The sequence below is a fragment of the Mus musculus genome, chromosome 6 (genome assembly GCF_000001635.26).
Source record: "Mus musculus strain C57BL/6J chromosome 6, GRCm38.p6 C57BL/6J".
In the NCBI taxonomy this organism is placed as follows: domain Eukaryota; kingdom Metazoa; phylum Chordata; class Mammalia; order Rodentia; family Muridae; genus Mus; species Mus musculus.
In genome coordinates this window covers 113,975,801-113,988,343 of record NC_000072.6, presented here as the reverse complement: position 1 = coordinate 113,988,343, position 12,543 = coordinate 113,975,801, and the positions used below count along the sequence as shown (strand labels likewise).

The 12,543-nt window shown below is 50.2% G+C and overlaps 1 protein-coding gene across 13 annotated transcripts in view; it reads left to right on the top strand.

Annotated features, from left to right (window-relative positions):
- Positions 1-12,543, top strand: part of Atp2b2 (ATPase, Ca++ transporting, plasma membrane 2) — a 298,783-nt gene that overhangs the window by 54,270 nt on the left and 231,970 nt on the right. For all 13 annotated transcript variants that reach the window (XR_868849.2, XR_868850.2, XR_001785094.2 and 10 more), the window contains exon 2: positions 7,757-7,802. The gene's annotated coding sequence lies outside the window, so the exon portion shown is untranslated. The remainder of the gene's footprint in view (positions 1-7,756; positions 7,803-12,543) is intronic.

The window sequence follows — 12,543 nt, the reverse complement described above, 5'->3', positions numbered from 1 at the left end:
GCTGAAAAGATACTCGCCCCAGCTGCACCCTGGGGAGAATCCTAAGAATTAAAGCCTCCCACACTGCAGATAACAGACAGGACATATGTAATGATCCTGTCACAACCTTGTAGGTTGTCACAAAAGCAAAGCTTCACCTTTTGGAACCTACGAGACTTGGAGAAACAGTGCCCACAGCCAGCAAGGGTTGGAGCTGAACTGGAACCTAGACTTGACTGATCCAGAGCCCGGGCTCCAGGCTCCCCCCCTGCTGCCTCTGCCTTGTGCTCTCATTCTGTCTGTCAACTCCACTCTGGTGTATACAGTAAGGAGATGCTGCAGCTAGGGTCCAAGCATCTGGCTTCACTGCTCTCCCTGCCTCTTTCCCTTTATAGGAACTGGGTCCAAAAGCAGAGCCAGCTGGAGCCCAAGCTGGGCTGTCTCCAGGGCCTTTGCATACCCCTGCAAAAGGAGGCTCTCTGCATACAGCAGCCAGTCTTCTGGTTCAGCATAATTGCCAGGGTAGGGTTGGCATTTCTAAGCCACACAACACTGAGATAGTGAAATTTATTTGACCCACTCTCCTTTATTAGACATGGGGAAACTGAGGCTCATCGCTAGGTCAGAGAATGGGAATCAAATGAAGCAAAAGGAAAAACCAAAGCTTTGGGCTCTCAGGCTACAACATCCATCCTGGCCGCATGGCTCCCTAGTGAATGGGGCATGGGAAGATGCTGTGTCTGCCTGTCTGCTATGGGATCAGAAATGTCACCACAAATTCTCTGGCCTCAGAGAACTTCCTTCTAGTTCTGTATAGAGTGGAAAACATTGGTGGATAGGTGACGTGGGGCAGGTGGTCCTAAGTGATCAGAGATGTGATTGTTCGTTCATAGATCCATTCATCCATCCATCATCTATCCATCCCCTTCTCTCTCTAACTGTCTCCATCTACCATCCATCCTAATTTAATCATCCATCCATTACCTGTTGATCCTCCCATCCACTCATCCATCTATCATGTGTCATCTATCCATCCACTCATCCATCCATCTATTCATCTTTCCAACCACTCATCCATTCACTTGTCCATCCATCCACTTATTCATCCACCACCCATCCATTCATCCATCCACTCGTTCATCCATTCATCCATCCATTATCCATCTATCCATTATTCATCTTCCCATCCATTCATCTATGCACTCATCCACCTGTTCATTTACCCATCTGTCTCTTTCACTGTCTTTATATCTCCCATCCATCTATCCACCCATTCATCTATCCACCCACCTGCCCCCTCTTCTCTCTGTTGTTTATCTGTCTTCCATCCATGTATTCAGCCATGCCCTTTTGTGGTTGTCACCGAGTGCTGACTCTGTGAATGGCTTCCTGGGAGATGAGCAGGCTCATTTCCTTGGAGCGTGCAGGACCCGGTGGCACAGGGCCAGAAGCCTTCATTTCCTCTGTTCTGAGGGGTTGCAGTGACAGAGGGCTCTGCTCTTGGCCTCACAAAGAAGGGTGCAATCACCACCCCTGAGGGCTTTGTCCCAGCTCTTACTGTGAACACTGCTGCTGTGTCTGTCAAGGGTCCTGACGCCAGCATGGGCATTTAGTGTACCAGTGTAAGCTGTGGCAGACTCCTGGAGCCCAGTCTTTACATCCCTCCCTCTCTAGCTGCCATTCAGAGTGCCAGCACTGAAACTCCTGCCTGGATGAGCTTATCTCATTGTTGTCGTCATCATCATCACTATTACCAAAACAATTTTATTTTAATGAAATTGCTTCCATAAATGGACAGAGCAGCAATCATAAATAGAAAACAGCAATTAAGAAATTTGAAGCTGGGCCTCTAATCCCAGTTTGGGAGGTAGGGGCAGAAAGATCAAGAGTTAAAGATTACTCTGCTACAAGTGGGTTAGAGGCCCTGACTGAAAAACAAATGATTGAAGAAGGCTTAAATTCTGGGTGGACAGTGAGTCCTGTATGGTTAGGCCATACTCCCTACTTCAGAAGTCTCTCCAAGGAGCTGGCAAGTGCACTGCCCACTGAGCTAACACGTTCTCTTTTACATTCCTGCCATGAACCACCTGTCATCTAGTGGAGATGGGTCACCACTAGAGGTCCCTGGGTGACATGGGCCACTCCTAGGGGGAGCCCTTAGCACCACCCTAACCATGTCTTTAGACCCCTGTGGATACCCTTGAGCTGGCCCCACTGAGACCTCCAGGAACCTGAGGTCGGGACGTGGAATGGATTCGGTAACTCTACCTGGTCGGTGTGCATCAGGCCCTGAACTCTGAGGAAAACCAATACAGAAAGCGGAACCCAAGCCTTGAGGGTGTCAGGTGTAGCCCTTTCTCCCAAAGACCTTGACCCTGGCCATAACAACCCTAATCCCCAAAGCTCATGAGAGTATCAGGTCCCCAGATTTGGCCTTCTGAATGCCTCATGGTATGGCTAACTCTAAACAGAGAGTGATGTCTTGCTCAGCCCTGCTACTGCCCAGTGACCCATGCAGACCCTTCCTCCTCTGATAACAAAAGTCTGAAAAAAGCAGAAGCCCCAGGCCTAGGCTGGGCTGGCCTCCAGCACCCCTGCATGTCCTTTCACCCTCCTCTGAAGCAGTAAAGCTAGAATCAATTGTGTTCCTTATCTGAAAAAAAAATGTCTCGTGATGGGCTCGGATTTCAAAAGGGTATTTGGGGTCTGAGGGCTGCCACTCACCGGCTCTGGTCAGACACAAAGAGGCCCACTTTCTCCTGGGCCTTGGCTCCTGTCAGGTGCCAGCGGTGAGGAGGGTTGTCCCTGCTTAGTCCCTACCTCAGTTAAAACAAACCAGCTAGGGAAGGTGGGGCAGATGGGCAAAGGCTAACAGTTGTGGCATATCTCATATAACATAACAGTTGTGGCATATCTCAGTTCATTCGCCATCCATCCAGTCAGGGCTGATGTCTGACATGCGAGGCCAGGAGAGCCCCGTGAGCTACCTAGAGCTCAGCATTCACCATAGCCCTACACACACATTCTAATCATATTGAAGTAGTGTCCTCGCCCCTACCTCCCGGCCAGAAGTGGGAGCATGTGGCCTGCTCTGTAGAGAAAACATATGTGCTAATGCAATGCAACGATTTGAGGGATGGAGAGAGTTGGGATCAGGGAGGGGAAATCCTCACATCTTGGCCAGAAATGAAACAGGAACATTGTGAAGAGGTTACCCAGGGAGGTGAAATTCCACACCCCAGATTCTTATTGGCAGAATGGGCAAGGTGCCTGAGACATCAGTGGAGCCGCCCGCCGCTCCTCTGAGCGCATCCTGAGGAATGCTAGGTGACTCCAGGAGAGATCCTGAGATCAATAGGGACGGGAAAGGCTGAGCCGGTCTAAGCAAGGCTGATGTCCAGGGCTTGTCTCATAAAATCAACAAAAGGGGCTCAGACGCCCAGCACCAGACAGTCCTTTGGAAACTTCCACTTGTGGCGTCAGACTTAGAGAGTGCTAAAGATTAGCATCCCCCAAAGCTCATCCTGGCAGCTTGAATGTAGCCCAAACCCCAGCTTGCCAACAGGAACACTTGAGGCAGGGTACCATCTTCCCAGAATCCTAATAAAATCAGAGGGCAGCCCTGAGATGAGAACCCAGGGCTCCTGGAAACAGACTGTTGGGGGTACGAGGGCTGGGTCTTGGGTGCTACTAGCATGTGGAGAGATGGGACTCACATGGGCTGAAACAATCCTGAGGAAGGCGAGAGTCCTGCTGAGGATCCAGTGAACGTGAGCCAATGAATGCCCCATGATTCGATGGACCACCCAGAAGAAAGCCAGGAGCATGCTGGAACCTCATTGCTTCTCTGTCTGCCCAGAGGGGACCTCATAGTTCCCCCAAGATGAGTCCCTGTGGACTTGTAGAGGGTGTATCCCCAGACCCCTCTTCCAGGAAGCCTCCTGATTGGCAGCACACAGCCTTTCTACCTCACCTACCCAGGAATCCAAGGTGGTTATACTCCAGCAGTTTTTGTCTTTGCCCTGCTTTTCCTTACAAGCTTCTTGTTCAGCCCCTGTGCGATCCCCTGTAGTTGCTACAGAAACTCATGAATGCCTTCCATGCAGCCCTGGTCTGCCAGCCCCCAGCCCAGACTTAGAAGCAGCATGTCTGCCCCAGTGCACAGAGGCGAAGCCCGTGCCTGGAGAGAGGGAGCTCACTTAGGAACAAGGCCAGTGAAGGATGGTGCCAGGCCCCCCAGCCTTGCCCAGTTCTCTCTTCCTGGTGACTTGTGATGTTGGTCCACTGCATTCTAGCTGACACTACAGCGGCCTTGCTTCTCCACAGCACTGATTCAGCTGGGTCAAGGCTGGGGTCAGGGCCTGAGCTGCAACTGTGCTCTAAGGCTGCTGGCCCCCTCAGCTGGTTGACTGTAAGAGGATCGGGCTGATCAGGGTTCACCTGCAGTTCAGAAGGATGTAGGGTATGAGCTGACTGACAGTTGTGACAACCTCTGGCTCCATTCCTACTACCCCATGCTGGAACCTAACTCCCTTCCTTCCTTCCTCGGGTCATTCCCTGGGTCATTCCAGAATCTTCCATGCTAGAAGGAGGGGGAGCAGCTCCCTCTAAGCCTTTGTCATTCACTCTTCATGGACAGGACAATGTGGTTACAGGTTCGTAGTCATGGTTGGCAAGGACAAAACCTTAGCTGAGATGACACCCAAGAACTGCCCTCCTGGGCCTAGGGACAGGGTCTCCTTTCCTTCATAATGAAAAATTCACCAGCCAAGGCAGACAATTCATCAATCTTTCATCTCAGTCCTTGCTGGGGGGGATGGGGCACCACGGAGACCAGAACTGGCTGCCTTCAGCCTGGGGACAACACTCTTAGCATCCCCATGAGCTCAGGACCTCGGGTAGAAATGAAGCCAGTGGGGCTTCCTAGAAAGGGTACTAGGCAGGACGAGCAGCCAGTTCCACGCTTTCTGCTGGCTATAGGAGTGGCTTAAAAAAGGAACACGTGGATAGAATATTACTCAGCCATAAAAAAGAGTGAGCTTCCCACCACTGGTGGTGACGTGGATGCAACAGGAGAACATTAGGCTGAGTGAAATAAATCACGCGCAGGGAGACAGATACTGTTTGTTCTTAGCTTTTAAAAGTTGATCCAGGGCTGGAGAGATGGCTCAGTGGTTAAGAGCACCGACTGCTCTTCTGAAGGTCCCGAGTTCAAATCCCAGCAACCACATGGTGGCTCACAACTATCCGCAATGAGATCTGACGCCCTCTTCTGGTGCATCTGAAGACAGCTACAGTGTACTTAGATATAATAATAAATAAATCTTTAAAAAAAGAAAAAGAAAAAATACAAAACAAAACAACATGATTTTTTTTAAAATGTTGAATAGAATGGGACAGTATTTACCATAGTCTAGGGAGGGTGGGAGAAGGAGACAGGGTCTTCATGGGCACAGGGTACCAGTGGGCAGGAGCATCTCCCAGTGCCTACAGAGAGCTAGCTGCCAACCACATAGTATGTATTTTGATCTGTCAGAGATGATGATGAATGTTCTTAACACAGAAATGATGAATGCCTAAGTTGATGGGCATAGCAGTGACCCCATCAGATCAACATACGTGATCTTCATGTATCAGAGCCCTCACACTGTCCCCCATGAACCTCTAGTCTGCCTGTAGAGAGCAAGTGTCAGGATTTGTGATGCATCTGTATAGCACTTCTGTGTGTAGATCTCAGCTGGGCACCACACGGAAGGATCCCTCCTGCCACCCCCTGCGCAAGACAGGCTTGGCACCACCCGCTGCCTGCTAACTATGCTGTGTCTCTGTTGCCACAGGGCTAACTTTCCCTATCTACACACACTCCACAGCTCTGCTGGAACTCCCCACTCTGTATTAAGAGATCAGCAGTATTTGCCTGAGGCTCAGCCTAGCAGTTGAGTGGCAGCTTTGCTTTGAAACAATGAAAGTCAGTCCCCACCTCCACCTGCCCCCGTGGCCGCAGCCAGCAGGGAGGGACAGCCTGCAGGTAAACAGACCCTTGGCTCTGCCATTTCTGGCCACTGCAATCCTTGCCCTTGTCCTCAGTTTCCCCAGCTGTGTAAGCTGTGTAGTGCTTGGGAAACAACAGGTTTTCCTCTGGTGTTGGGTTCTAGAGACAGGTGGTCACTGGTTGTCTACTCGCCTTTTGCTCAGAAGAGGTCTAAGAAGGGTGTTTGGACCTCCTGCTCTGGCCCGTGAGTGCCCTACCCACCAGAAGCCTTGCGTTCCCATGACTCTACATCTAGTTCTCTGTGAATCCAGGCCAGGATGCTTTTCCAGGACAGGGACAGCCTGGCTCGGGTCTGAAAGGAACAAGAATGGGTGCCATGGCAGAGAACAGGCAGGCAGTGAGGTAGCAAGGAAGATTGAAGGGCAGACTCTGAGTGAGGGGAGTGAAGAACAGATCCAGCGATGCAGGCTGAGGCCACCGAGCAGAACCAAGAGGGACAAAGTGCCCAGCGGTGATACACAGTTACAGGGCAGAACCCAGCTTCGGGGACTGTAGGGTCTGGCTACTCTGTGCTTGTTCCCTGAAAGGTGTGGAGAGAGTAGGCTCTGTGTGGAGCAGGGATGCAGGGGGCCGGGGGCACAAGGACAGATGTCTGGTATTTGCCTCTCAGCGTCTGCTCCGTGCCCTCCCTCAGCCTTGTCATGTGCCCAGAAGTGTCCCAAGCTGACTGCTTTACAGACTCTGGTCCTGTTCATCTTCCTGCTAGGTCTGGCTAATGGAAAGCTCTAAAAGATTACAGTAAGGGTATGGGTAGAGAGACACTATAGTCTACAGTCTACTCCTTCTCTGGGGATCACCTGAGACCTGATGCTTGTGTGACAACAGGTGTCCTCCCCTGGGCCTCAGTGTGGAACCCTCCTCCCACCCCATCTAAACCAGTGCCACTAGAAAAGGAGTCCCCAACCTGTGCTGTTGAGTGGCCTCCTGCCTACATCTGTGCCAACAGCTCCTCTAATCAGCTCTCCCTAAATGACATGGTGGCCCCAGGACCCTGATTTGCTCAGTCCCTTGGCCCTCAGAGTAGGCTACATGCATCAGGTCACTGGCCCTTCCCATCCTTCACCTCCCAAGGAACAGGTCCAGCCCTCTGCATCCTGAAATCTGAGTTGCCAGACCTAGCTAGATCTCTCTCCCCAACCACATGGTCAAATGAAAGAGCCAGCTCCTTCAAGCTGTCTTCTGACCTCTAACTGGGGACAGTAGCCCGTGTGATCCCCATAACTACATCATTGTCCTGGTTGGTTATTTCCCAACTTGGCACAGACTAGAGTCATCTGCAAAAAGGAACTTCAGTGGAGGAAAATACCTCTGTCAGATTTGTGTTTTATTGATTAGTGATTGATATAGATGTCCCAGCCCACTCTGGGTGGTTCTACCCCCTAGGCAAGGGGGTCAGGGCTGCATAAGCAGGCTGAGAAAGTCATGAGAAACAAGCCAGTCAGCAGCGCCCCTCCATGGCCTCTGCTTTACTTCCTGCCTCCAGGTTCCTACCTCGACTTCCTGCTCTGACTACCTTCAGTGATCAAGTGTGACCTAAGAGCTGTGAGCTGAAAGAAACCCTTTCCTCCCCAAGTTGCATTTGGTTATGATGTTTTATACAGTAATAGAAGCCCTAGCTAAGACAATCATAAACATTCATAAAATAAATTCTTAAGTTTGCAATGAAGTCTGAACCCCTGGCTGCCAAGCTCCCTGATGTGCTTTTCTGGTTTTGTCTTCCTGCAGGGTCTGCCACCCTCGGAGTGTGGACTGACAGCAGTCGAGGAGACAGGTGAGTGGCTTGCACCCGTGTGCACATGCCAGTTCTGATGGCAGCCTCGTTTGGGAATTGCAAACCCGTGTGTGTGTGTGTGTGTGTGTGTGTGTGTGTGTGTGTGTGTAGCCTCGTCCCTGGATATCCTGTGCAGAGAGAGGGAACCTGCAATGGGGGTGTGAAATCTACAGTTTGGACTGATTTCCTGACTCCCCTGCTTGGCTGGAGTTCTGGGGGCCCTGGGCAGTGTCTCTCAAAGTCTCACAATATGAGTGTGTGGCCATCGTATCAGTCGTTCACACTGCAGTGTCTTTTCACTGTATCAGATTCATCTCATTGTCATCGCATTGAGGTCAACACTTCAAGGGGCTTTTTTAAGGTAAGGGGATGGGGCTCAGGAACTTGAGAAATCAACACACTATGCATGGAACTTGCTCAACAAGGACTAGGAAGCTGGAAGCTGACTGATGAAAATCCCTGAAGCCCACTGACTGCTCTGGCTAGACGCTAGCTTTTTTTTTTTTTTTTTTTTTTTTTTTTTTTTTTTTTTTTGCCTCCATCCTGTACAGAATGAAAACTCTGTGGGCTAGCCTGAGCCACTCACCCCGGTGAAAGGTGTCTGAGGCTCCAAGGGAGTTATTTTCTAGCAAGGGTTTACAGACGTAGTGTCTGTGCCTGGAGGTAGCCTTGGGAGTTTGGCTGTCTCTCTTTTGCCTGGCAGATGTGCATGAAGCCGGTTCTCATCATGTGGAGGGAAGGGGTGGTGGCTGGAGGATGTTTGATAGAAGGACAGCCTTGCCCTGCTGCTAACTAGTGAGGTCCAAATCAGTCCTCTGTGTCACACTCCATGGAAAATGGGAAGAAGCCTAGAGACTTTCATCCAATCACCTGTGGGGTAGCTGTGACCATTCTTAGACATGGCAGAATGGGCAAGGCTGGCTTCTGTGTGCTCTGATCCAGGTAATGGACACAAATGAGGCTCATGTTTCTTTTCAAATGCCATCTGCACCAGTCTACACAGTGGGCACCATTTGCTGTAGAAATAGCCTGACTAGATTGGCACCAGCAGGGCCCAGGGCTTTGGGAGCTGGGCTCTGTAGCTCCAGCAGGTGAGAGTGGAGGGGCTGGGGCCTCCTGCTCTGTTTTTGGTGGTGGCCGGAGCAGGTCAGGATTGCTCTCTGGCCACTGAAAGGACCTGGTTTGGCACTTGGGCTTTTATCCAAAAACAAGGCATGCATCTAAGTAAGGGGAGCTGGGTTTGCTGGCTTCTTCCCTTGAGGGTGTGAAGGCCTCTCCTTAGCTCAACCTAAGAACAAGGAGGGAGGAGACAGAGGCACAGACCCAAGGTCAGGCTACAGCAAGGAGGAAGGATTGGATCCCGGGCCCACACGTCATCACCCTCCCTGGACGTCTCTCCAGGAGTATCCTGAGGGGTGTTTTGTTTCTCTCCTGCATTGTCTACATGATATGTCTAGTAAGTTCACCCTCCTCTGGCTGTCACATAGCTGTCCCCACAGTAGTGGAGTTAACGGAGCCTTGAGTGTTTGCAACCCAGATGAGCAAATGCCAGGTGGGCACGGTGGCCATCACACGTCCCCACTAGAGAGGCTGGGCTTCTCTGGCTCAACCTCCGCAGACATAGGCAGTCCTCACTCTCCAGCTTGCCGTTCCAGAGCCTTGTCATGCTTGTGAGTAAGAAGGCAGAACAGCCACCGTGATGGTATGAGAGGCTCAGATCCTGGGGCTGGGCCAGAGACCAGGACACGTGGATCCTGCCCCAGAGCGTTGTGGGTAAAATATGAGCCCATGGTCTTTCCAGCTAGCAGAGCCAAATAGCAGACATGCAGACTGCTCCCTTTCCATCTACAAAAAGGCTCCTCACCCCACATCCATAAAACAGCCCTTCCTTTCTGTCCCATCAACTCCTGTCCTCTTCTGTCCCCTTCCTGGTGTTCTTACTTAAAAGGCGCCTTCATTTCAGTCAGTGATTGGGAGCCCCTTTCTTGTGCTGACTGTGGGTGTGGATGGTCCAAGTTTCTCTTCCTGTTCCCTTTATCTTGGGAAAACATTTTATATTATGTCACAGACACTGGGAAATAGTTACACCCTCGCCCGGCAAAACACCATAATGACTAGAAAGCTTTAATGCTTCCTCTTTCAGAATGTCAGTAACCCCTAACTAGTAATCCACTTCCAGGAAGCCCGCCCCAGGAAGCTGCCTGAGATGTGTACAAAGATGCATTCAGGAGGGTGTTTATTGGGGCGTGTTTATATTAGCTAAAAATAGAACCAAGTTCATGCCCAAGTGGGGCAGATTGCAGCCACCTGCAGATATGGAAGAGTCTGGAAGGCAGCCATTGAAAAACTGCTTGAGAGGAACCTTTAATAATGCAGGGAACACCTTCATATTTCAGAGTTAAGGGGAAAGGCAGTTTGCCAAAATGATGTTTCTGTAAATATATGGGAAAAACACATAGGTTAGAAAGAAGAGCCAAGGAGGAGGGAGGGAAGGTGAGAGGGAGGGGAAGGGAGGGGAGGGGAGGGGAGAGGAACTGAGGAAAGCCATGAGGAAAGACAACTTTTAAGGGGGGCTGGGAGGGTTGTTTCCTTGTTGTGCTTCTCCGCAATCCTTCATTTTTCCATGGTAATTTGTCCAGCATGTATACTCAGAGAACAGTTATAGTTCAGCCATGTATCTGCCCACCTATAGGAGCCAGTGGATACTTTACAATCCCATGTGTGAAATAAACGTTTAGGCTGATACTTGTTCTTCTAAAGTGTTTCTTTTCTTAAAACCTTTTAACAAAAAAAGAAGATGTGTTTCTTTTTATTTCATGTATATGAGTGTTTTGCCTTCATGTATAGCTGTGTACCATGTGTGTGCAATGCCCACAGACACCATAAGAAGACATAAGATACCCTGAAGCTGGAGTCTCACCATTGTAAGCTGCTATGTGGGTGCTGGGCACCAAGCTCAGGTCCTCCTGAAGAGCAGGAGGCTAAGTGCTCTTACCCACTGAGAACACCATTCCTCCAGCCAGCCCACTCCTGTGGTCTCCATGCCAATCCCCAGAGCTGTGACTCTGAGGACACAGGCCTAGAGAGTGAGTCTGCTGGGCTCTACCAGGGAAGGAAGGTGCAGCTCCAGCCGTAGGAGGAGTTTATTGTGATCCCAGAGACTGGAGTCCAAGTACAAGGTGTGGCAAGTTGGTTTCTTCTAAAGACTCTGTACTGCTGCCCTCCCAGGGTCTTTCCTGGTGATGCTGGTATTTTGCTTTCTTCTTATAAGGACCACTTGGATGGGATGACGGTCCACACTCACCATCTCATTTTAATTCAGAACCTTCTGTCTCTCAATAAGATGATTTACAGTGGGTTCCCTCCTGAGTGACTCACAGACTGATGGAAATGTCGATGCTGAGAATTCACCAGCGCACCTCACCCATTGAGCATCCTAGCTCACAGCACAGCATACGTACATGCTGCAGAGAGGATCATGGCTCCTGCACTGGTCTCGGGGTACTGTGACTGGGAGCCCTGCCCAGCATGACAAGAGACTGTGCCATTCCGGGATAGCTCAGAAACAGCTCCAAGTTCAAAGCCAGAAGCACAGTGAAGAGGGAAATCTAATTTTTATCTTAGGTGAGAGACCTCCTATATCCAAGTGGGTCCTGGGGAGAAAGAGGCTTGGGGCTTCAGCAGGTAAACCAAGGGGAAGCATTCAGTCTACAGCAGAGGTGGCCTGTCCTGGTGACTGTGACCATCTATTTAACAAAGCCACACTGAGTTTGGAATAAGGGTGGGAGGCAGCTGAGTGTGGATTGAGGGTCATTCCTTGTCCACTCCGGGACTCTTGTGAGGTATGGCAGGGGCCCCCAGCTAACTCTGAACCGGCCTGATCTCAACCTATATAGCAAGGCCAGAGGCAGCAACATGACCAACTGTGCCCAACTAAGCTTATCACCAGAGGCGGGCATCTGAACGGCACAATAACATCACTCACCATGTACACTCACCGTTACAAAATTCGGAAGTGCTTAGAGATCAGAAGCATTGATATCAAAGACATTAAATAGGTACAGCAGGCTCTTAATGTTAAAAACCAGACCTTATACGTAGTTTTTTCCGTGTCAACTCAAAAGTGATTTTGATTTTTAAAATAATGGCAGAAAGGAGGAACAGGCCAGTTGTATTCTCTGTTGCTGTAACAAAGTATCTAAGGCTGTACACTTTATAAAGAAAAAAGGTATGTTCAAGCCCTCCAGTTAATAGTGACCTTTTGATCCTGCAGTTAGACTAGTGGTGGCAGTTGTCTGACTCTACCTCAAATCCCTCAGTGGCTTTCACAGGGGTGATTGTGTGGCACTGCTGCAGCTTCAGAGTGTCACCTAGTCACAAAGCATTCTTTGTCTTAGCACAGATTGCCAGAAACTGCCCAGTCCTTCTGTGATTCTTTCCACATCTGTGTGAATAAATCTTTATTTAAAGATGTTTGGAAAGCAAAGAGTTGCACTTACATTGTATCCGCATAACAGGTCACTCATGAGTCACCTTTGCTAGCTGCTGCTAGGAAAGACATTGATTGGTCTAACCTTGACACCCTGAGTCATATGGTAAACACAAAGGTGAAAAGGCAGATGGGGCCCCCAAGGAGGTCCCTGTCCTTAGGGAGCAGGCTTCCTTCCTTCCTTCCTTCCTTCCTTCCTTCCTTCCTTCCTTCCTTCCCTCCCTCCCTCCCTCCCTCCCTCCCTCCCTCCCT